Source organism: Labeo rohita, chromosome 25 (genome assembly GCF_022985175.1).
Source record: "Labeo rohita strain BAU-BD-2019 chromosome 25, IGBB_LRoh.1.0, whole genome shotgun sequence".
Classification (NCBI taxonomy): domain Eukaryota; kingdom Metazoa; phylum Chordata; class Actinopteri; order Cypriniformes; family Cyprinidae; genus Labeo; species Labeo rohita.
The window spans coordinates 6,703,232-6,726,636 of NC_066893.1; the positions used below are offsets into that span (position 1 = coordinate 6,703,232).

Below are 23,405 nucleotides of genomic sequence, written 5' to 3' on the forward strand. Positions count from 1 at the left end.
CATTGTTGTGATTCACATGCTGAATGTTTAAGTCTGTGTGTGACTCACGCACATTACCCCAAATATTAAAAGATTGTATCAACACAGATACAAGCTTCTTGTAGTGTTTATAAAAAATAGACAAACAGTAAAATTGTAAAAGATCATTAATCAACATGAAAAGTATGCAACCTAATTATTTAATTAAAATATAGGTCACCTTCTAAAAGCAACCTATTTAGTACTTTTCTTTCTTTGAAATCAAATAACTCTGATTTCATGTTGTATTGCTGCAACAATAGAAAGAACACTATAGTAATATAAACAAAGTTCCAAATGCCCAACCAAAAGTAACACTATTCACTATAATGGTGAGTATTAAAAAAAAAAAAAAAATTGTGATGTTCTCTCAAATATTTCAGTTGTATTGAAAATTCAACATTCAAGATGACTTTGGGAAATGAGTGAATTCAAGTAGTGAAAGAAAGATGTGAGTGAAAAGTCTACTAAAAATTGCCCCATCTCAAAAACTTTTTCTTCTTCTTCTGTTGTTATGTTGCACATTAGCAACATATTAGTGCACTGCTGCCTCTCACTGGTTTATTAATGTCATTGGTTTCTTTGTGGATACTTGGATATTTTAAGTAAACATCACTCAAAGCAAGTAAGTAAATTGTTTTATTTGCCTTGAAAGTAGCTGTAACTTAATAAAACCTAGTAAGTATAGTAACTAAGTAAAGATAACTAATTGTAACTAAGTAAGGTAAACTATTGGGTTTTACAGTGCACTGACTTCCATAGTATGGAAAAATACTATGCAAGTCAATGGCTACCATCAACTGTTTGGGCTTAAGTGACCTTAGTAAACACATACAGACCTAGGGACAGCCTTTTAAAACTTAGGGCCACTTAGCAACCACTTAAATCACCCTAGCAACCACATAATTCACTAAAAAACACTCATGCAACCGTGCAGCAACGTATTGGAAACCAAACTGTTGATGGCAGCCATTGACTTCCGTAGCAAGCACATAATGCACTAAAACACTTAAGCAACCACAAAGCAACATATTGGTAACCAAACTGTTGGCGGTAGCCATTGACTTCCTTAACAACCACATAATTCACTAAAAAACATCTTAACAACCATGCAGCAACATATTTATAACCAAACTGTTGATGGCAGCCATTGACTTCTATAGCAACCACATAATTCACTAAAAAAAACACTCATGCAACCATGTAGCAACATTTTGGTAACCAAACCGTTGACGGCAGCCATTGACTTCCATAGGAAGCACATAAGCCACTAAAACATTTAAGCAACCACAAAGCAACATATTGGTAACCAAGCCGTTGACGGCAGCCATTGACTTCCATAGGAAGCACATAAGCCACTAAAACACTTAAGCAACCCCAAAGCAATGTATTGGTAACCAAACTGTTGGTGGTAGCCATTGACTTCCTTAACAACCACATAAGCCACTAAAATATTTAAGCAACCGCAAAGCAACATATTGGTAACCAAACTGTTGGCGGTAGCCACTGACTTCCTTAACAACCACATAATTCACTAAAAAATACCTTAACAACCATGCAGCAACATATTTATAACCAAACTGTTGATGGCAGCCATTGACTTCTATAGCAACCACATAATTCACTAAAAAAAACACTCATGCAACCATGTAGCAACATTTAGGTAACCAAATCGTTGACGGCAGCCATTGACTTCCATAGGAAGCACATAATCCACTAAAACATTTAAGCAACCACAAAGCAACATATTGGTAACCAAGCCGTTGACGGCAGCCATTGACGGCAGCCATTGACTTCCATAGCAAGCACATAATCCACTAAAACACTTAAGCAACCGCAAAGCAACGTATTGGTAACCAAACTGTTGACGGCAGCCATTGACTTCCATAGCAAGTACATAATCCACTAAAACACTTAAGCATCCGCAAAGCAACGTATTGGTAACCAAACTGTTGACGGTAGCCACTGATATCCACAGCAACCACATAATTCACTAAAAACACTTAAGCATCCATGCAGCAATGTACTGGCACCCAGCCATATAGAATGTAAAACGGTTTTATTTATACATAATGCCAGTTTAAAGTCTCCCAGATGCAGACGAACGCCTGCCAATTACCGAAGCACCAACCTGCTAATTAACTCCCTCCCAGTCGCAGTCACTTACAGGCAACAGAAGTGAAACCAAGGCAGCGTGGAAAGATCAGCGATAAGTGATCTGACCCAGATCAACGCCCTCGGGGACGACCCTGCGTGTCTGTCTGTCTGCAACAAATGAGAGCGCGTAAGAAGCACACAAAACCCAGTCAGACAAATTGCAAATATTTGGCCTACAAGACATTCCGTTAATAATAATGTAATCACGGCACACCGGTCGCAACAAAGCACGCCGTCAAAAGTGCTGTTCCCCCGAGGTGAACTTTTGGCAATTGTGCATTTTGGCATTGCAGAGTCAAAATTATGAAATTCTAAGTGAAGCATTACTCCTCTGCCACATCTGGCACCATCATATTTGTAACTATAACACAGATATGGGGAAAGAAAATTAAACACAGCTTTGCCAAGCTCAGATGAGTTTTAGTTCAAAGAAACTAGTTCACATGAGCGTTCGCATTGCTTTTAACAAACAAGAGAACTTTTCCCATGGAATAGGAACGTTGTTGCAAACAGAGATGATACTCCAAGACCCACTCAGACAAAAAAACAGTGTTTAGCAACTGATATTTAATCTAATTATTCTGTTTTTGGCATTGTAGTAGTCTCAGAGGCCATAAAACAGGCCAAGACTTTGCCTAATATTGCAACACTGCCATTTCATAGATCTTGACAAAAAAGTATGCGTGACAGTTGAGTTAGTGTTTCCAAAATGACCATTTTGCAGGTGTTCATTTGGAAGCTCTTTTGCGGCTCGAAATTGATTGACAGATGACTTAAATACAACTTTTCTATGATGAGCATGTTTTAAAATAACAAAATAAAAAACAAAGTAAATATATACATATATTTACTTTGTTATTCATATATATATATATATATATATATATTCTGATGTCTTAGTGAAATTGTTGAAAAGGAAACCTTGAGTCAAACTTTAATATTATTTTTATTAGTATTATTAGAAAAAAATAGCTTATTAACATTATTATTAACAAAAACATTTTGTCTGCCAAACCTGTGTCGTGTCATGATTCAACATGCAGAAATATGCAGAAAAATAAAACAACAAATGCTGTCTTAGATGCAAAAATCAGTAAATCTCTTGAAATACTGAATAATAAATATTTCTGTGACAAGACTAAGTTAGTTCAGATTGTAAAACTCCCTCAAAACGTATTTTATTTATGATTTTAAAATGTGTGATAAATTTAAGTTAAAACCGTTGTGTTAAAAAAAAAAAACTGTTAAAAAAGCATAGCTGAATTGAAATGCTGAAAGCATTATGGATTAATAATTTTAAATTAAAAACAGGTAAACTGATTTTATAAAAAGTTAAATTAAATTAAATACTATATAATAATACTACTACTACTACTAATAATATATATATATATATATATATATATAATAATTATTATTATTAAACAATAATATAATTTCTTTAATATTATTATTATCAGTATTAAACATGTTGAGTTAAAAAAATGAAAAAAGTGTAGCTGAAATAAATATAATTTTAAAGTAATATAATTTAAATAATTAAAAAACAGATAAAGAGGTTTTATAAAAAGTTAAAGTATTTTTTTAAAATTTTGACAATTTTTTTAAATTGGGGGGGGGGGGACAAAAATTATTATTATTATTATTATTATTATTATTATTATTACTACTACTTTTTATTTATTATATAATTTATATTTATTTATATATATTATTATTTGTTTTCTTATTTCTTTAATTTGTATTATTATTAATAATAATAATATTTGTAGTTTAAACTTATTTTAATTACAATAATATATTTTTTTTTTATTATTATTATTATTATTAGCATTACCATTAGTATTAAAAAATAAATATAATTTTAAGATTAAAACAAATTTAAAATATGAATAAATAATTTTGTATTAAAAAAACAGATACACAGATTTTATAAAAAGTTAAAGTCTTTTTTTTTATTTTGAAAAAATGTTGAAATTGGGGGAAAATAAAGTACAATAATAATAATAATAATAATAATAAATAATCTTTTTATTTATTATATAATTTATGTATATTTATTTATGTTTATTATTATTTATTTTCTTATTTCTTTAAATTATTGTTATTATATTAAAACATTTAATTTGTTATACTTATTTCTTTAATAATACTTATTATTAGCATTAGTATTAAACATATTTAGTTAAAAAGCATAGCTGAAATAAATATAATTTTAAGACTTAAATTAATAATTTGTAATAAAAATATACATAAACAGTTTTTAAAGATATCTATATTACAGATATAGACAAACAGATTTTAAAGTTCAAGTCTTTTTGGTAACATTTTGAAGATTTTTTTTTTAATTGGGTGAAAAACGTAAAAAAAAATAATAATAATAATTTTAGTAATTCTATTTATTTATTTTAATAATAAGAATAATAATTCTTATTTTTTCAATTTGATGTTGATGATGATTAGCATTAATCATGGTTGCTTTAGATTTTAAACTCCGTATTCTCCAGATTCAATTTGACATAAATCTGTTGACATCTTGTCTAATATTTCATATCTTTTGTCCTTCTGTGTTTTTATGTTGTTTTTGGTTTTGCGGAGGCTGAGTGATTTCATTGTTTCTTTTCCATCGGTTTGGCTCTCATGCTCGCTGTTATTCATTCCCAATTTGCTTTTTATCAATACAGTCACAATGACAATCAAAAACAACAGCGCTGTTAACTGGAGCGTGACCTGTTCTTCAGAAATGTCTCCCAAGACTATCAAGAATGACTCAGGAGAATTCTTCCATAAGTAACAGTGTCTTATTCTGACAAGTGCCATATCAATAATCCGCAGCAGGCTGGCGGACGATCACATCCAAACTTTCCTTCAGCCCCACAAGTCACAGAGAGCCAAAGCTCTTCAATGTTTTCTGCAAATGAAGCATTTAAGTACAGCTTTACACAGTGATTTGAAGGCACCGCTGCTGAACCTCTATCAAACCTGGTAGCGCACATGATGTTCTTCATTTATATTTACGCATTTGGCAGAAACTTCTATCTGAAGCAGCTTCGTTTTTGCCAGTATATGCGTTCCCTGGGAATCAAACCCGAGATCTTGCTCTCGCACACACTGTACTGTAACAGTTCAGCTCTCTGAATCTCTGTGATCTGCATTAACTAGCTCTAAACGTTTTGACAGTTCGCTGAGACAAAGCAGACACTGCCGCATACACGCTCACCTTGGGTGATTATTTGTTTTGAAATGAATGCTATTAATGTTGGCTTGAGTTTTATCTCTTTCTGTGCTTTTGCGGAAAGGCCAGTACAAGTTCAGGGAATTGGGCTATTTTTGACATTTGGAAAGCATTGTGTGTCTGCTGAATGTTATTTTTTTAAATTTATGAATCAAAACATTAGTGGGACAAATAAGAGTGTCTGCGATTAAAAAATTTAGTCTCCAGCACATGTGCCAAGTGTACTCAAACGCACTCGTTGTATTCATCTTAGTTTAATGGTTTTGGGGGGAAAACACTATTTTCTGCAAAAGTTTCAATTTAAGAACTATAAAGTCTCATGTGGTGTAACTACCATGGAAAAAGACATGTTTGCTTACGCATCTTAATCTGTACACATTATTGTTATTTATGGCAAGAATTATTAATTGAAAAATATTATTAAGCTCCTTGTTTTATTTTTTTTGTTTGTTGGTTGGTTGGTTTGCTTGCTTATTTGCATGCATGCATTACCCTATGGAAGCCTGTTTTCTCCACGGAAATAATTAAAAAAAAAACATCTTGCAATTCTGACTTTTTATTGCAATTGCAAGTTTATATTTTTCAATTCTGACTTTTCTCACAATTGTGAGTTTACATCTCACAATTCTGACTTTTTCTCGGAATCGCAAGTTTACGTCTCACAGTTGCAAGTTTAAATCTCGCAATTTAGACTTTTTTCTTGCAATTGTGTTTACATCTCGCAATTCTGACTTTTTACTGCAATTGCGAGTTCACATTTGCAATTATGAGTTTTTTCTTGGAATTGCAAGTTTATGTCTCTCAACTGTAAGTTTAAATCTGGCAAACTAGACTTTTCTCTTGCAACTGAGTTTACATCTTGCAATTCTGACTTTTTATTGCAATTGTGAGTTCACGTCTTGCAATTCTGACTTTTTTCTCACAATTGTCAATTTACATCTCGCAATTTAATTTTTTTTATGCAACTGCGAGTTTGTCTCACAATTCTGACTTTTCCTGCAATTGCAAGTTTACATTTTGCAATTCTGACATTTTTTCTCTCACAATTATGAGTTTACATCTCACAATTCTGACATTTTTTCTCTCAATATCGTGAGTTTACATCTCACAATGACTTTTCTCACAATGGCGAGTTTCACACAATTCTGATGTATTTTTTTGGATTTACGAGTTTACATCTCGCAATTCTGACTTTTTTCTCACAATTGCAAGTTTTTCGTTTTGTGCAATTCTGACTTTTCTCACAATTGTGAGTTTACGTCTCACAATTGTTTTTTCTTCTCACAATTGTCAGTTTACATCTTGCAATTCATTTTTTTTTTTATCAGTTTGTCTCACAATTCAGATTTTTTTCTCGCAAAAAATCGTACATACTGCAGTTGTTTATTTTGCAATTGTCAGTTTACATCTCGCAATTCTGACTTTTTATCACAATTGCGAGTTCACATTTGCAATTATGAGTTTTTTCTCGCAATTGCAAGTTTACATCTCGCAATTCAAATTTTTTTATGCAATTGTGAGTTCACATCTCACAACTCTGACTTTTTCTCGAAATTGCAAGTTTACGTCTCACAATTGCAAGTTTAAATCTCGCAATTTAGACTTTTCTTGCAATTGTGTTTACATCTCGCAATTCTGAATTTTTACTGCAATTGCGAGTTCATATTTGCAATTCTGACTTTTTTCTCACAATTGTCAATTTACATCTCGCAATTCTGACTTTTTACTGCAATTGCGAGTTCACATTTGCAATTATGAGTTTTTTCTTGGAATTGCAAGTTTATGTCTCTCAACTGTAAGTTTAAATCTGGCAAACTAGACTTTTCTCTTGCAACTGAGTTTACATCTTGCAATTCTGACTTTGTATTGCAATTGTGAGTTCACGTCTTGCAATTCTGACTTTTTTCTCACAATTGTCAATTTACATCTCGCAATTTAATTTTTTTTATGCAACTGCGAGTTTGTCTCACAATTCTGACTTTTCCTGCAATTGCAAGTTTACATTTTGCAATTCTGACTTTTCTTACAATTATGAGTTTACATCTCACAATTCTGACATTTTTTCTCTCAATATCGTGAGTTTACATCTCACAATGACTTTTCTCACAATGGCGAGTTTCACACAATTCTGATGTATTTTTTTGGATTTACGAGTTTACATCTCACAATTCTGACTTTTTTCTCACAATTGTGTTGACATCTCGCAATTCTAATTTTTTTTTATGCAGTTGTGAGTTTATATCTTGCAATTCTGTTTTTTTCTCACAATTGTCAATTTACATCTTGCAATTCAATTTTTTTATTACAATTGTGAGTTTATGTCTCACAATTCAGATTTTTTTCTTGCAAAAAAAATGTACATCCTGCAGTTCAGTTTATTTTGCAATTGTCATTTTACATCTCGCAATTCTGACTTTTTATTGCAATTGAGAATTCACATTTGCAAATATGAGTTCTTTCTTGCAATTGCAAGTTTACGTCTCGCAATTTAGACTTTTTTTCTCGCAACTGTTTACATCTCGCAATTCTGACTTTTTATTGCAATTCTGACTTCTTTTCTCGCAATTGTGTTTACATCTCGCAATTCTGACTTTTCTCGCAATTGTCAGTTTACATCTCGCAATTCTAATTTTTTTATGCAATTGTGAGTTTACGTCTCGCAATTCTGACTTCTTTTTTTCACAATTGTGAGTTTAAATCTCACAATTTAGACTTTTTTCTTGCAATTGTTTACTTCTCGCAATTCTGACTTTTTATCGCAATTGCGAGTTCACATTTGCAATTATGAGTTTTTTCTCGCAATTGCAAGTTTACATCTCATAATTCTGACTTTATCTCAGAATTGCACGTTTATGTCTCACAACTGCAAGTTTAAATCTCGCAATTTAGACTTTTTATTGCAATTGTGAGTTGACGTCTTGCAATTCTGACTTTTTTCTCACAATTGCAACTTTACATCTCGCAATTCTGACTTTTCTCAGATTGCAATTGCAAGTTTTCATCTCACAATTGTCAGTTTACATCTCGCAATTAAATTTTTTTTATGTAACTGTTTACATCTCACAATGACTTTTCTCATAATGGTGAGTTTCACACAATTCTTGCAGTTCTGTTTATTTTGCAATTGCAAGTTTACTTCTAGAAATTCTGACATTTATCTCACAATTGTCAATTTACATCTTGCATATCTGACTTTTTTTTGCATTTATGAGTTCGATGAGTTTACATCTCACAATTCTAACTTTTTCGCAATTGTGAGTTTACATCTCGCAACTCTTACTTTTTTCTCGCAATTGTCAGTTTACTTACTAATTCTTTTTTTTTTCTCGCAACTGTGAATTTAGATCTCACAATTGTGACTTCATAACTCGTAATTCTCAGAACTGCAAGATAAAAGTTGCAATTACCTTTTTTAAAAAAAAAAAATATTCAGTGGCAGAGACAAGCTTCCATGCTTACCACATGATTTCTAAATACATAAATAACCACTTTTTTCTTCATTATAATTGTAGGACAATTGCATCACTCTTTTTTAATTTTTTCCCCCTCAAAAAACTTGGAAATGAAATACATCTCAATAATACAAGATGTGTATTTAAGTTAATTTTTTTAATGTTTTTTGAAAAATTACTAGATTCAGATGAGCAGTGTCACTGGCCACAACCTAGCAACTGCATAGCAACTCCATTATAACCACATACAGTCTGGAGTCTTATTTTGTAAATGTTTTTTAAATAACTCACTTATGCTCACCAAGGCTGAATTGATTTGATTAAAAATACAGTAAAAACAGTAATATTGTGACATATTTTTGCAATTTAAAAAAGCTGTTTTCTGTGCGAATATATAATAAAATGTAATTTATTCCCGTGATGAAAAGCTGAATTTTCAGCATCATTGCTCCAGTCTTCAGTGTCACATAATCCTTCAGAAATCATTCTAATATGATGATTTGCTGCTTGAGAAACATTTAACATTACTGTCAGTGTTGAAAACTATTGTGCTGATTAATATTTTTGGAAACTAAGATACATTTATAATTTTTTTTTTAAATAACTAAAAGTTCAAAAGAACAGGATTTATGTGATAGAAAATCATATGCAACATCATGTCACTTTTGATCAATTTAATGCATCTTTGCTGAATAAAAGTATTAATTTCGTTAAAAAAAAATCTCTGACTACAAACTTTTCAACGGTAGTGTAAGTCTGTTATGCCTTCGGGACTAAGACCTCCATCGAAGTCTATTATTGTGCTCATCTTTCATCTGTCGGCTGCAACTGTATGATCATTGCTCAACAGAGCACACATCTCCAGATTAATGCCATTTGAATGGAGATAAATAAGGCTTTTTTAAGTTCAGCTGATACGTACATACAATTCCTGCCCAAACAATTTAGTTAATGAGTAGAGTGAGTCATAACACATCACACATGCTTTTGGTTAGGACTCAAGTGTTAACTACAGGACATGCTGAGACTTCTGAGGTTCAGGGCAAGTCTGGGAAAATCTCGAGAGCAGCTGGTTAAGGCTAATTACAAAAACGCCAAGAAAAGGTCTGAGGAAAGCTTTTTTGCAGATGCGTCTTGATTCGATATATCTATAATCGTGGCTGTTATGGATCTGCAGGAGGATATGCTATCTTGTAAACATGGGTAACTACAGGGCATTGTGTCAGGAGCAGGTTTGGGAAAGTCCCAGCCCCTCAGCATTTATTTAGGTCTGCTTCATTTTCTTAGCATCCAATGGATCTCCATCAGTCCAGCTTTCATCCACCCCCACATCTAGACCTGATGGTTTGGCTGTGCTTTTAAAACATTAAATGACGCTTATTAAAGGATGTTAATTAACTGTTGATACTATGTACTTTGTTCGGGGAAACTATTTTCCGCAGGCCACATGTGTATAACACACTTGACAGTTTGTTCCACGGACAAAAGCAATAAAACACTTTTCAAATGAACAAATACCAGCCACATCCCACAGGACCAATATAGCACAACAAGTATTGGAAGGAAAAAATCCCATTCATTTCTTTATAGGGGGATTGTTTCTAATATCTTATAAACCTTTAGAGACAAATCTGCCATAAGCTCAGAGGTGATCAGTGTACGACAGAAGCTTCTGGTAAAGACATCAGCGTCAACTTCTTTTTTAAAATACAATTTCTGCTGAAGAACTACATTACCCATGAATGCTGAAGAGAAATATCTCCGCCCACTTACGTAAAGCAATGCAAATGTCTCTCAATCTCATTATACTCACAGAATACTTACATGTTTGAATATATATGAATATTTTAAGGTAAAGTTTTATAAATTGTTTTGTATTTACCATAATTGTTTATTTAATTAGGTATTTGGTACTTCAAAAAGTCTGTAGTTCATTCCCCCGGTAAACAATCACAATTCTGAATTGTTATTTTTATCAGCCTAGTAGTAGTGGTGCTATTGCTGGCATAATAATAACAATTAATATCATAATAATAATTGTTGTAGTATTAACAATAATAGCAACAACAATTATATTTAACAATTTTATATATATATATATATATAAAATTAAATGTTGTGAATTATTTATTATTAACAACAATTATTAGATTAAAATTATTTATTATTATTATTATTATTATTACATCTTTATATATATATATATATATATATATATATATATATATATATATATATATATAAAATTACTTGTCATTGTAAATTATTTATTATTAACAATAATAACAACAACCATTATTAGTAGTATTATGTTATTATTATTATTTTTTATAATGATATCTATCTATATAACAAAATACATAATTTTATAACATTATATTGTGTATACTATTATATATTATATATAATTATACATATTTATAATTATAATTATATACATATATATATATATATACACACATACATGAAATATAATGCTATACATCAATATAAACTATTATCTATAACTATATATAAAAATTCAAAAATCAACATTATTATTACTAATATTTTCTATATAACTACAAAATTATGAAATTATAATAATAATAGGCATTATAATTATATAATAATATAATATAATATAATATAACAACAACAACAACAATAATAATAATAATAATAAAATAATATTACAAATAATATTACAAATTACAGCAATAATTATTTTTAATGTTATTTTTAATGTGGTTATACACTATAATATATAATAATATGTTGTCATGAATTATATTTATTAAGTTTATATAATAATAATAATATTTTAATAATGACATTATTATTATTAACAAAAATAACAACAGAAAAATATTATTTTGTTATTATATAATTGATATTGAAATGTCATTCTTTTCCATTATTGTCTATAATAAAAACAACATTATTATTATTATTATTATTAAATGTTAATTATTTATTATTAACAATAATAACAACCAAAATGACTACTAGTATTGTTATATTATTATTATTATTATTATTGGTATAATTTACTATATTATAATATTACATTTTATAATATTATGTGATATCTATATTATAGATTATATAATAATTTGCTAATAATAAGTATAATAATTAATATTTAAATAATGACATCAACAATATTATTAACAATAATAACAGAAAAATGAGTATATATAATTATATAATTGCTATTGAAATGTCATGTTTTTAATTATTATCTATAATAATAATAATAATAATATAATGAAATGTAATCATAAATTATTTATCCTGTTTTCATCCTGTTTTTATCAAACATTATTAGTATTGTTATTATTTTATTATTGTTGTTACTATATTATAATATTCTATATTATACATTATCAATAATTATTATAGATTATATAACAATATGCTATCATTATTAATTGCTGTTATTGTTACGTCTACATAACAATAATATTATCAAAATAATAATTAATAGCCTATATCTTCATGTATCTATGGAAAAATTATAGTTTAAAAAAGTGGGCGTGCACTGTTGCACTCTTTTGAGGGATGTAAATGGAAATAAAGTGGTTTTAAAGTGATTTCATGGAGTCTTTAGTGTGTTGACAAAGTGACCAAACACTCATAACGCTTTTTAAATAAAGTTTGACTTCCTATGCAAACACTGTATATCGTCCAAAATAGAGTTCTCAGCTATTGCTACCACTGTAAAATCATTAGAAATGAATATGGGGATTAAGGTTTCATAATACTTTTGCCATTTGAATTTCATTATGTAATGACGACAGACCGCTAAAACCAAATAACAACTGCAGAAAATGACAGTTTTCCCATGTTCATTTTGTAAAGTTGCTCTACATCTGCAGCAGCATCAGTATGTTGCCAAAATATTCAGTGACTGAGTGTTTAAAAGAAGTTTAACGTACGCGTCTTCACTCTTGCATAACTTAACTCCTGGAGGACTAGTAATCACACTGTCACTCGCTGGATGTTGTTCAATGAACCTGTCAGATTATCATATAGGCTACGCGTGACGTTCACACGCGCTTTACGTTACTACGACGTTACGTCTCACTGGACCCGTCATGCGCTGAGTATGTCGGAGGAAGCAGCGGACTCACCCGTGATTTAAAGTTCCGGCGCAGAGCGGAGAAAGCAACAGGGAAAGGTCGGCCGCGGCCGCGGGATCCTGTCGGAGCAGCAGCGCATCTCTGAGCTCTCCATCCCCGCGTCAGAGCGCCGCAGCTCCGTGCCTGCCCAACCACCAGAGCACACGAACTAGTTAACCTCTACCTGACCACAACTCCACTCTTCACCACCAAATCAAGTCTCAGTCCAAGCGTTAAGTGTGCAGATATAATGTAATATTATGAAAGAGTGCTCTCAAAAAGTATCATAAGTGGAAGAATTCCACTGCATTTAACAGCATACCAGACTGTTGCCTTTATTAAAAAAAAAAAAAATAGAAGAAATACACAAATGTGTTAGTTTAAAATGATAAAACAGTAGATGAACTTTTAAAAAAATCAAGAAAAAAAAGCAATTTGGACACTTTATACTTACATTACATATTAGCGGTGCAAACTAATTGCTATAGTAATCCAAACTTAACACAAAACAAAATATTAATGCAAAATGTATATTTAAACGCTTTATGTGATTTGTGTAGGCTAAAATGCGAAACAAAACTTAACCCACTAAACTTGCATTTTTTGTCTATTTTAGTCAAATGGATAGCTGCTTAGTGTACAATAAACACCCCCATTTTTAGGGCCACTAGGGGGCCATAAAAGAGACATTACCTGTACCAAATAAATTAAAGGATAAAGGACAGGAAGGTTGTGGTACTAGTGAAGGTGGAAGAGTGAAGGTTTATTCACTCCCCCCACCTACAATACCAGCCAGTGCTGAAACTCAAACCCACAACCTTTGGGTTTCAAGTGCAACTCTCTAACCATTAGGCCACGACTGCCTGAAATGATTTAGACTCAATTAAGGTATAATTATACTAAGGCCAGTGGTATATTTATAACATTTATGCGTTAACAGGTATTATTGATTTGGTCGTGAAGAGTGAAGTTGTGGTCAGGTAGAGGTTAGCTGGATAACTTAGAATTTTTTTTTTTTTTATTTCCACCCTGTTAGGAATTATTTTAGTTTCCTTTGTATTTCCATCCTGTTATTTTCCATCCTGATAGGATTTCTGTACATTTTTTAATTTCCATCCTTTTACTTTTCTATCCTGATATATTTTATTTCCACCCTGTTATATTCCATCCTGTTAGGAATTATTTTAGCTTCCTTTTTATTCTCATCCTGTTATTTTATATCCTGATAGGAATCCTGTACATTTTTCATTTCCATCCTGTTACTTTTATAGTGTTAGAAATTCTTTTGATTTTTTTTTTCATTCTGTTTTTTTTTTTTTTAAATTTACATCCTGTTATTTTTTTAATATCCAACCTGTTACATTCCATCCTATTAGGAATTATTTTAGTTTCCTTTGTATTTCCATCCTGACAGGATTTCTGTACATTTTTTAATTTCCATCCTTTTACTTTTCTATCCTGTAAGGTATTCGGTTAGTTTTTCATCCTGTTTTTTTTTTTAAATTTCTATCCTGATATATTTTATTTCCATCCTGTTGTATTCCATCCTGTTAGGAATTATTTTAGCTTCCTTTTTATTCCCATCCTGTTATTTTCTATCCTGTTAGGTATTCTGTTAGTTTTTTCATCCTGTTTTTTTTATTTCCAACCTGTTACATTCCATCCTGTTAGAAATTATTTTAGTTTCCTTTTTATTTCCCTCCTGATAGGGATCCTGTACTTTTTATTTTCCACCCTGTTACTTTTCCATCCTGTTATTATTATTATTATTATTACTACTACTATTATTATTATTATTTCATCCTGTTCTGCTCCATCCTGGTACAATTATGTTCTTTTTTTCAATTTCAGGAATTAATCTGAATCTAAATCTAAAAATTGTATTTCTTACCATTTTAACAATTGTTCATTTCATTGTTTCTATCCTGTTATGCATCCTTTTTAAGGTTGTAAATATATATTTTTCTTATTTTTCTTGACAATCTAATTGTTATAAATATATTTTAAGTGCCAGAGCTTGACCAGAACATATTTCATAGGTCATAGGTATTTAAAATTAAAGACACAATATGTAAAAAATTTACATGAATAATGGTATTTTATGTGTTCATGCTGATACAAAACACTAATATCCTCAGATTATGAATCTCTGGCTTTCATAATGAAATTAGACTATGTATGCACACACAGCAAGACAAACAACTTCGAAACCCCAATAATACAGTTTTTAAAATGACTAACAATAATTAAATACAGAAGTTCTTTAAAATGTCTCTTTTTGTGTACACATTTTTAATATAAATCGTTATGACAATCTTTTTTTTCCCCTGGCCTTTACATTTACACACAGAACTGCTTAATTTTCTTCATTTTTTTAATTATTGCCATCAAATCAGGCCCCAAAACACACACAAATGTAAGTTTTGAAAAAAAATAGCTGTTAAAAATTACTATATATCGGGAACAGGTTACAAAACAGAGAGGTTGTTTGTTATAGCTAAAAATGTAGGCTGTTGGAAAGGTTTTTCCATGATATGTAACCACATTAAATTTCATTTTACTCTCATTATTAAGCAGTAGAATTTCATGTCATTTTGTAATAAAAAAAGGAATTGGACAAATATCAGTGGCGTCTTTTGGGTCATTTGGGAGTGTTGCTCAGTGTCTTAAATGATGTAATGGACCAACATAATTTTTGACTGTTAATCAGTTTTCAGCATAAGCTGTAATCCTATTAGAAGATAATGTGATAAACGGGTTGGGAAATCGCTCATGTGGGCCATGGTTGCGGCCACGTAAATCTGCGTTCCGTTCAGAAGGTCCTGTAAATAAAAGAAACCTGTAAATTCACATCAGGCACGAGTCCACACAGAAAAACATGAGCTCACTGGAATGATCATACGCAGAACTTGAAGCCATGGAGTCAAAAACATAAAATACGCCACTGCGCAACATTAGGGTCATAAAATTTGACCTCGTCTCCTGTTTGCTGTACGCGGGCCAGGCTGCTCGGCCGTCTCGCACTTAAGTTATCAGATCAACAAGTGCTGATTTAATATCTTGGAGACAGACCACTTTCATGTTTTGACTTGGGAAACATAGTTTCTCTGCATTAGATAAAGCCTATAAAGAAAAATTCAGAGAGAACATGTAGGTCAGGCCAACAAAGATAACGCTGGAGTACATGTCGTCTCTTCATGGTTCAACTTTAACCGCTGCAACATTAAAAAAATAAATAAATGTGATGTAATTTTAAAAAGTATTTTCATGAAAGGAAACACCAGACATATAAAATATGTTTTGGTCAAGCTCGGGCACTTAAAATATATTTATTACAATTAGACTATTTAGAAAAATATAAAAAAAATATTTACAAACTTAAAAAGGATGCATAACAGGATGGAAACAATTAAAAATTACCCATCATTAACATGTCAAGAAATAAAAGAATTGAAGAGAATTTCTGAAATGTAAAAAGAATAAAAGAGAAGAAAAAATAACACAATTGTACTAGGATGGAAATAAAAAATAATTCCTACCAGGATGAATGAATGAATGAATGAGTGAATGAGTGAGTGAATGAATGAGTGAATTAAATAATTCCTAACAGGATGGAATGTAACAGGGTGGAAACAAACAAACAAACAAAACAAAAAAAACAGGATAATAAACATTTTTTGAAAAGTAACAGGATGGAAATAAAAAAAAATAACAAGATTCCTATCAAAATGGAGAATAACAGGATGGAAACTAAATAATTCCTAACAGGATGGAATGTAACAGGATGGAAATAAAAAATAAAAACAGGATGAAAAAAATCAACAGGATAGAAAAGTAACATGATAGAAATAAAAAATGTACAGGATTCCTATCAGGATGGAAATAAAAAGGAAACTAAAATAATTCCTAACAGGATGGAAATAAAAAAAAAAAAACAGGATGAAAAAAATCAACAGGATTCTTAACGGGATAGAAAATTAACAGGATGGAAATACAAATGTGCATGATTCCTATCAGGATAAAGAATAACAAGATGGAAATAAAAGGACACAAAAATTCCTAACAGGATGCAATGTAACAGGGTGGAAATAAAAAAAAAAAACAGGATGGAAATAAAAAAAAACTGGATAAAAAAAAATCAACTGGTTTCCTAACAGGATAGAAAAGTAACAGGATGGAAATAAAAAAAAAAATCAACAAGATTCCTATCAGAATGGAAAATAACAGGATGGAAATATAAATGAAACTAAATAATTTCTGACAGAATGGAATGTAACAGGTTGGAAATACAAAAATAACAGGATGGAAATAAAAACAAAAACAGGATGAAAAAAATCATCAGGATTCCTAACAAGATAAAACAAATGCACAGGATTCCTATTAGGATGGAATATAACAGAATGGAAATAAAACTGAATGTTTATAAATGAAATGTTCATAAATGAATGTAACAGGATGGAAAACATGAGATGAAAACGGAACTGAGCTGGATGATGACATCACTGTTTCCCCCAGAGCTACTTTATAGATTAATTGAACTCATTCCATAATTGATGGACTTACACAACTGAACCGAAACAACAAAGAACTGACTTTAACTGAAAAACTGACCGTTTTCTATTGTCCTCTTTTTAGAGCTGCTTTACAAAAGAATTACATTTTTTTAATCACTGAAACAGTTTCCTGTTTAACACAGTACAGCTACTTTGAAACAATCTGTATTGTATGAAGCACTATATAAATAAAGGTGACGACAAATTACTACAATTTGATCAAACAGGGTGAAAGGTTTAGGAGTGAGACAAAGAGTAATTTCATAATATGATATCATAAATCAAATACTAACACTTCCTGATGTTAGTGCTGTTGTTTTCCCATTAAAAAGGATGTCACATCCTGGTCTGGAGGAGGACCTGGCTTTGGCTAACTCATTCTGACATTATGACATCATCATTCACATGGCGGAGCTGATTGGTTTCTTTTGTATCAGCAGCCAATGAGCTTGCTGATCAACATTCAAATACTTGGCTAGTGCTTGCTGTAGCAGTTGCAGTGCTTCAGAAACCCTCCACCTCCCCCAGCTCCACCTGTCTAGATCTGCTACGGGCAGATTTCATGTATGTTGTATGTATGTTAGATAAACTTCAGTAGAGTTATCATGACAGAAATGATTTACAATTCACCCACATCCCACACTGTAATAATACTGATTTGATTTTATCATTTTCTCTAATATATATAGAGATGTTTTATCCAATATATGGAGATATAAAGAAACCGGCAACCTTCGTTCTGGATTTAAAAATGCCCAGACTGTTATATTCTGGGTCGTTTCATCCATCTTCTGAAACAGGGGAGAGGCGGACCAAGTCCTATTAGAGAAAAGGGAGTGAGAGTTGGATTTTAAAGGGGCTACAGGGACACCGCAGCCCAAGTCCTGACAAAACCAATACAGACTGGTAGCGAAGGAGGAGGAAAGGCAAAAAAACAAACAAAAAAACACCAGACACCACCCGAGAAAAGAGTGGGAGGATGAGAACAAGTAAGAGAGACAAAAATCAGAGGAAAAAGATCAAGATAGCGATAGATTCCTTAAGAGAGACGGATGGAACGGGTAATAGGAGACTTTGAGACTAAAAGAAAACAAAAGGAAATAGAGAGATGTTTTTATCAGCGATTAAATGGGACGCTTTCTGCACGGAATCCAAAATACACCATTATGTTACAGAATGCGTGGGAAAACTCAACAAAACACTTTTTTTATTGTCCTCGCCCCTGCTCTAAAGATACGAATAATCTGACGAAAACCCACAGCAGCGGGAAAGGATGAGTTAGCAACTCGTACCATTGCCATAACAAAGGGCCCAGCGGTGCCTGGCCGGAGGCCTTAAAAGTCCAGACTGTTACATTCTGGGATATTCCATCCATGTTTGTTCGGAATGGGGGAGAGGTTGACTTGATCCCATTACAGCTGAGGGAGTCAAAGTAGGAGTTCTGGGGGGCTCCAGAGAGAATATGTGGTGATCTAAGAAACCAAAACAGTCTTATGACTCTTACTATGGTGTTCTGGTCAACTGAATCAAATCACATAAATATAAAACAAACATAGCAACTGAATGCATTGCCGCTTGCTTCTAATCACTCCCTCTCATTAGCTTGCAATCATTAAACCACAATGCATGCGATGACTACTCAGTGGTTTAAAACTAAATCAACATCGACACTTCATTTGCAGTAATGTGTGTTCATAATGGCTTTGTTTGGAATAAATCTGCTCAGAATACTGTGCAGTATATGGGTCGTTGTCAGGAAATTAAACTTGTGTGCTAAGTATCCCCATAACTTACCAGGATAAGGAATGTAATCACTATTGTTTAAACTGTAAAGCAAAATAAGTGTTAAATTTTTTTTTTTTAAATTTAAAATTAATTTTTCCTCAGAATATTAGGCAATTTACAGTCACATTAATTACTGTTAAATTTAAAAGAAAAATCAACTTCTACCCAAATTATGGTTTTACTGAAATTAAAACTTTTTATCTTATTCTAGAAAACCCTGTTCCACCCTGTTATGTTGACATTTTAATTTAAAAATGTTCTTGACATTGTATTTGAGAGATCAACAAGTTTTTGACCGCATGGTTTAAATAAAGGCAGTTTTTTAAAACATCTGTATTCTCGCACATCTGCGTTTCATTTTGGTTAGACTTACGTTGGACCTGTCAAGCTCAAAAGTTCAACTCTGTTGTGGCAAAAAATCTACTTTCTGCTGGAGAAATATTGTTCTTATTGCATAAAGCAAGATAATAATGGCATCACTAAATATTTTGCACAGATCTTATACAAATGTCTGTGACAAGATTAAAGAAAAAATTAAGGTTAGAGTTTGTAACAAAAGCTATTATTATAATTTTTTTGACTATTTTTTTGTGTGTGATTACTATATCGCCCACACCTGTTACTTGCCACAGGTGTGTCTAAATACAAATTACAGGAGCATCACATGCTTGAAAAGCAATTATTTCTTACAATTTTGACAAGGTGCCAATAAGGTGTCCAGTCCATTTTGTGTTCTGTGTGGAATTTTATCAAGTTTGACTTTTCTTCTGTTTTTTTTTTTTTTTTTTTTAGTTTTTTGTGTGTTGTTGCAGTGCAAACAAAAACAATAAGCACATGAATACCAAAATATTTGCACTTGGAACAACTTTCTGAGATTTTTGGCCATGACTGTATTTGCTAACCGCTATTCTGAATTTTTACAAATGGTAATTTAATTTATTACTTTCATTCCAAAAACAAAATACCCTGTTGGATCAGAATTCAGAAATATTCTTGACATTATATTTGAGAGACTGGCATCATTTTGTTTTGACCACATGGTTCTTTTTTAACATCTGCGTTTTGGTACATCTGTGTTACATTTTGGTCATGATAAATTGAGCCTGTCAAGCTCAAAAGTTCAACTCTGCTGTGGAAAAAAGATACTGATCAATTTTTTGCTGGAAAAATATTGTTCTTACCGCACAAATTACAATAATATTGACTTTATTGTACATTTTGCACAGATCATCAACCCCATAATTTATTGGATGTAACAGGGTTGATGTAAAACATGATTTGAAAGACAAGAAGCATTTTGTTTTAAATCATACTTACAAAGAAACACTAAAACTAAGTCGGAATTGACTCTGTTCTGACTTCCTATTCAAGCTATAGACCCATGTCTACCAATTTTAAAGTTCTTGTGTCAGGGGTATAAAAAAAAAAGACAGCTTTATAGTTTGTGAGTTTGCAACAATAAACTGAATTTTCAGAATTTTAAATCTGAATTTTTTTCATTTTTAACTTAATTTAATGAATAATTTTACTCTAAAATTAAAAAACCTGTTCAACCCTGTTATGTTGTGTCTTTTAAATTCAGAAATGTTCTTGACATTACATTTGAGAGATTGGCATCATTTTGTTGTGACCACGATTCTTTTTTTTTAACATCTGTATTCTGGTACATCTGCGTTACATTTTAGTTACGCTTATATTGGACCTGTCAAGCTTAAAAGTTCAACTCTGTTGTGGAAAAAATGATACTGATCAACTTTTGCTGCAAAACATTGTTCTTATTGTACAAATCACAAGAATATTGACTGAATATTGCATATTTTGAACAGATCATCAACCCCACAATTTATTGGATGTAACAGGGTTGATGTAAAACATGTTTTGAAAGACAAAAAGCATTTTGTTTTAAATCATAATTACAAAGAAACACTAAAACTAAGTCGGAATTGAGTCTGTTCTGACTTCCTATTCAAGCTATAGGCCCATGTCTACCAATTTTAAAGTTCCTGTGACAGGGGTGAAAAAAAAAAGCCATCTTTATAGTTTGTGAGTTTGTAACAATAAACTAAATTTTCCAAATTGTCTGAATTTTAAATCTGATTTTTTTTTTTCATTTTTAATTTAATTTAATTAATAATTTTATTTTAAAAACAATAAACCTGTTCAACTCTGTTATGTTGTGTCTTTTAAATTCAGAAATGTTCTTGACATTACATTTGAGAGATTGGCATCATTTTGTTGTGACCACGATTCTTTTTTTTTAACATCTGTATTCTGGTACATCTGCGTTACATTTTAGTTACGCTTATATTAGACCTGTCAAGCTTAAAAGTTCAACTCTGTTGTGGAAAAAATGACACTGATCAATTTTTGCTGCAAAACATTGTTCTTATTGTACAAATCACAAGAATATTGACTTTATTGCACATTTTACACAGATCATCAACCCCACAATTCATGGAATGTAACAGGGTTATATAAAACATGTTTTGAAACACAAAAAGCATTTTGTTTTAAATCATAATTACATTCCATTCTGATTATCTATTCAAGTTATAGGCCCATGTCTATCAATTTTAAAGTTCCTGTAATGGGAGTGAAAAAAAATTACAGCTTTAAAGTTTGAATTTGTAACAATAAATACCTACTGGTACTTTGTAAAGCTATTATCACAAATTTGTCATTCGGGTTAATAATTTAATACTCAGCTACTGAAAACGACGTATTTGCTGATCGCTAATCTGATTTTTAAATGTTTTAATTTAACGTAATGTAATAATTTTATTTTAAAAACAATAAACCTGTTCAACTCTGTTATGTTGTGTCATTTAAATTCAGAAATGTTCTTGACATTACATTTGAGAGATTGGCATCATTTTGTTTTGACCACGATTCTTTTTTTTAACATCTGTATTCTGGTACATCTGCGTTACATTTTAGTTACGCTTATATTGGACCTGTCAAGCTTAAAAGTTCAACTCTGTTGTGGAAAAAATGACACTGATCAACTTTTATGCTGCAAAACATTGTTCTTATTGTACAAATCACAAGAATATTGACTAAATATTGCATTTTTTGAACAGATCATCAACCCCACAAATTATTGGATGTAACAGGGTTGATGTAAAACATGTTTTGAAAGACAAAAAGCATTTTGTTTTAAATCATAATTACAAAGAAACACTAAAACTAAGTCAGAATTGACTCTGTTCAGACTACCTATTCAAGTTATAGGCCCATGTCTACCAATTTTAAAGTTCCTGTGACAGGGGTGAAAAAAAAACTTTAAACTTTAAAGTTTGTGAGTTTGTAACAATAATCTGAATTTTTTTTCATTTTTAATTTAATTTAATTAATAATTTTACTCTAAAATCAAAAAACCTGTTCAACCCTGTTATGTTGTGTCATTTAAATTCAGAAATGTTCTTGACATTATATTTTAAGTGTAACAGGGTTGAAGCAAAACATGTTTTGAAAGAGAAACATTTTGTTTTAAATTAAAATTTCAAGGAACCCTAAAACTGAGTCAGAATGCACAAGTTATAGGCCCATGTCTATTAATTTCAAAGCTCCTGTGAGTTCGTAATAATAAATAACTTCTGTGACTTTGTAAAACTATTGTGACATATTTATCACTTGAAATAATAATTTAAGAATTAGCTTTTGAAATTATTTGTTGACCACTAATCTTAACTTTTAAACAATTACAAATGAATGATTTTTTAAAATCTAATTCAATATTTTAAAATCAAATCAGTTAAGACAACGATAAATCTGTGATTGCTTCCAGTTTTATTTATCCCACTGAAAACAGATAATCAATTCAGGCACACTGCACTGTGGGATATTTGTAGAGTATTTGTATAGCAGGTCTTTCAGATTTTTCCTTTGGCAAATTTGCATACTGTTTTCTTAAAACAAGCTGAAAAATTAGTATGAGTAGTAAGGAATGGCATCCCAAATATTCATAATCTCACTCTCACGCCCACATTTGTGTCAGTAGATACTCAAGAATATAAAAGCAATGACCTGCCAAAAAATGATTCATAGTAAGGTGCGAAACATTTACCATATCTTTGCCAAATTTCACAGGTGAAATCAATTC

The 23,405-nt window shown here is 31.2% G+C and overlaps 2 protein-coding genes across 9 annotated transcripts in view; both read right to left on the bottom strand.

Annotated features, from left to right (window-relative positions):
- The window catches only part of LOC127156969 (zinc finger protein 469), a 396,695-nt gene extending 383,505 nt beyond the window's left edge, over nucleotides 1-13,190 (bottom strand). For 3 of the 8 annotated variants that reach the window (XM_051100150.1, XM_051100147.1, XM_051100145.1), the window contains exon 1: nucleotides 12,978-13,188. The gene's annotated coding sequence lies outside the window, so the exon portion shown is untranslated. The other 5 variants (XM_051100149.1, XM_051100146.1, XR_007825812.1 and 2 more) reach the window with 3 other exon arrangements.
- Nucleotides 13,191-20,655: 7,465 nt separating this feature from the next.
- banp (BTG3 associated nuclear protein) overlaps nucleotides 20,656-23,405 on the bottom strand; it is a 73,705-nt gene continuing 70,955 nt past the window's right edge. Inside the window, exons 13-14 of the transcript XR_007825813.1 lie at nucleotides 22,310-23,405; nucleotides 20,656-21,056 (exon numbers count right to left, since the gene is read on the bottom strand). The exon at nucleotides 22,310-23,405 is cut by the window's right edge and continues 1,154 nt beyond it. The gene's annotated coding sequence lies outside the window, so the exon portion shown is untranslated. The remainder of the gene's footprint in view (nucleotides 21,057-22,309) is intronic.